The sequence below is a fragment of the Engraulis encrasicolus genome, chromosome 11, assembly GCF_034702125.1.
Source record: "Engraulis encrasicolus isolate BLACKSEA-1 chromosome 11, IST_EnEncr_1.0, whole genome shotgun sequence".
Taxonomy (NCBI): Eukaryota; Metazoa; Chordata; class Actinopteri; order Clupeiformes; family Engraulidae; genus Engraulis; species Engraulis encrasicolus.
In genome coordinates, this window is record NC_085867.1 from 52,218,663 (window position 1) to 52,222,273 (window position 3,611).

Sequence of the window (3,611 nt, forward strand, 5' to 3'; positions counted from 1 at the left end):
CGACAGTGAGGAATGTAAAAACATTGCCCTGGGGACACACTGAATGATTCAGAAATGTTAATGGGGAACAACTGGCTGTTGAAAGAATAGATGAAAAAAAGTATTTTCTCTCCCCTTGCAGTGGCCATCAGGAGTGATGGGATTTCTAGTTCCTTTTCTCCGAACAGCTCACCTTCCTTCTCCTCATCCTCCTCCTCCTCATCCTCCTCCTCCTCCTCCTCAGGTACCTCCTCCTCAACCACCTGCTCCTTCTCCTCCTACCACCTGTTCCACCGCCTCCTCCTCCTCAACCACCTGCTCCTTCTCCTCCTACCACCTGCTCCACCTCCTCCTCCTCCTTCTACTCCTGAACCCCCTTCCTCCTCCACCTCTACCACCTGCTCCTCTTCCTCCTCCTCCTCCTCCTTCTCCACCTCCTTCTCCTCCTCCACCTCCTTCTTCACCTGAACCCCCGCCCCCCTTCCTCCTCCACCTCCACCTCCTCCTCCACCTCCTTCTCCTGCTCCTCCTCTATCTCCTATTCCCTCCGTAGTTATCTGTTTGAAATGTCACTTTACAGCATACATATACAGTAGCTTTCAGTTGCTGTGACGCCATGCCTGTGTGTGCTGGTAAAGTTTGAGATGGATTCGATCGGTCTGTCTGTCTGAGAGGTGTTGGAGAGTGAATGTGCAAATCTGCAAGTGTTTCTGACACAGCAGTGGGGGAGGGAGGTTAAATTGAAGGTTGGGTATTCTCTACACATGCACACACAATACACACACACACACGCACGCACGCACGCACGCACGCACGCACGCACGCACGCACGCACACACACACACACACACACACAAAGAGATAATTGAAGGATAATGACATATAAAAAACAATCCGAATTCAAGCTGCTGCAGTTCTATTCAATTGATTGTTGTGGAGGTTCCATCACACCAGTTGTGTAGCTACCCATAGAGAAACAACACTCACTTTGATTTTTCATCACAAGAAAGTAGCTTCCTTTTCCACTCTTTACCACCCATTACCGCCACCGTTCCCCTAACAATGCACCACAATTGTCTTGGCTTCTTGGTTTTTGTGGTAGAAAATTGTTTTGGAAAGTCTTTGTTGCCAGAGAAAAAAAGACATGAAAGTCTGTGCAAAGATGAGTCACATGACTTACATTTCAGCATGGACTTTTCAGCGATTTCTGTGATGTCAAAGAAAATGACCTCAAGAAAATATTTTTTAGTCATTTACTGAAAACGCCGACCTTGGGAAACAAAAGACTACAGTAAAGTGCGCTCTGAGAGCACCATGAACCTTCGTCACATTCAAAGCAAGGCCCTGAGACAAAGTCTAACTATAACTGTTCAAATGACCGGGGCAAATATAAAAGCTCCCAGAATATGCTCCGAGTCCGAGCCGACAATTATTCCTCCTCAGACTTTAGGTCTAATTGAGTTAAGCACATATTACCACAGTTTAGCACTGAGGAAGAGACAGAAGTCCCAGAGGACGTCTCTGAAATATAGTTAGACCTTGGAACAATGGCACACTCTAAATTCCCACGGACAGAGATGAGTTCTGTTCCCTGAGGAGCTGAGATTTAAAGGGAACAGGCCAACCCGCGGTGGAAGGGCGAATATATGACTCTGTGCTTTCCACCGTAGCACAGCCATGCTGCCTCAGTCCTGTAGCTCACATGGAGACACGTACAGAGTACATCCCTTAACACACTACCCATAGGCCCTACTTGTCTCTTGGAAGTTCAGCACAAGTAGTGTGTTGTTCCATTAGATGTCCAAAATGATTAATTATAGTCATTTTGGGGGCAGTGTAGCATTATACTGTGTTCAAGTCTGCTTTGTGAACATAAAAAGCATGTTAAAGTGAACATTTGCAAATAGATGTAAAATCATCAAACCATCTCACGTGCACAGGGTATTTTTTTTTTAAAGGAAAACAGAATCTCTCAAATATATTTCCTGACAGGCAGTCTCAAAATGACCTGTGAAACCATGGCCCTGTGTTCCCATGAGAACAGGGAGAGAATAAAGGAATGGTTGCGCTGACAGAAAACTAAACAGGAAGTGTTGAAGTTCTCTTTCTCCCACCAGACAGGAACAAAGACGTCAGCATGAATGGAGGCGTGATGTGGCTCTACTTTTCTGAGGGTTGTTGGCATAGTCTGTTGCTAAATGTGACTCTTTATATCGGGCCAATTTAAACACTCGAACACCGTGGAACATACTGTTCATTGAGGGAAGATGACAAAAAAATATATCCCATTACCAAGCCAGACCTTGTAACAAGGTTTAGGGCCAGTGACTGAGTTTCAGCTCATATATCGTTAATTAGCATGGCTCCACCTGCCTTATGTAATCAAGTTATTATGCTGCTGTCTAATCCTGTGCTCAGTGCTGTGAGATACCAGTCATACTTGTGGAAACACTGGTACAAGTGTCTTTTATAAGTGTCTTTTATAAGAGTGTCTCTGTCTGTTTTTATGTATTGTACTGTGTTTTGTTTGTTGAAAATGGACCTTGAGTCTGGAAATAAAGCTGATGATTATACTACTGTAGGCCTACCAACTCGGTTTATAATAATATTACAGAGACCTTTCAATTAAGATTGATCAAATAAGCCATCACTGAACCATACAGGAGAAGCAGTATTGGAGCAATGGGTGTGGCTATGAGGGATGCTGTTATACATTATGGTGGTGCAGAGATTAAGTTAAAGACAAGCACTGTGAGGCTAATAGTAGGACATAGCAATGACAGCAAATTAACATTTCATTGAAATGAAATTCAATTGCATTTTGTTATTAGTGGCACAAAAAACATCAAGCCTATTCCCATTAAAGTGATTTATATATGCCATGTCTGTGATGGTACATGCAATTTGTGATGTCACTCAAACTAGTTCTACCCAGTACACATGTTAATTGTGTTTCCAGAAAACAGGGATTAGCCTGTCAAATATGAAATATTTGACATTAGAAAAGATGCCAGAGTTAGGCTTAAAGGGACACGCAGGAAATTGTCAAAAAAGATACTGCAACTACAGTATGCTGCTTATTGAAATTGGGCTGCCTATTGCCAAATTTGATCTTTACATGAAAGTTTACTAAGTAATAAACACATATTTTCTAGTATGGTCCAACTACAGTCATTTTTGCAGCTAAAAATGGCTATTTTTGGACATTCAAAATGGCGTACCAAGGAGAAAATCCCCCTTTCTATGTATGAAAAGTGCAATTCTTTCAGTCATTATGAAAACTTAGAATTTGATGCTGGTGGTAAGTATTCATGAAAAAGGTAAGATTAGTGAATGGGCAGCATGAATTCTGGAAATAAACAACTAAAAATCTCACACAGTGTCCCTTTAATACGTAAGTCAGCGCAATATGTTAAGTCAACCAACGCTGGGGTGATTTAGTAGTTTCACAATGAGGCCAAACGCCCATGTACTGTACAGTAACTTGAAGCCTCCAAAAGATATCAGAAAATGACTGTAGAATAACTGCATTACATCCAGTTCAATTAGCTGAGAAAGTAACAGATTTTTACACACTAAGCAGAATGCCATTTGTGGGCTGAGAAAGTGGGACTCCTTGTCTGTCATGCTGG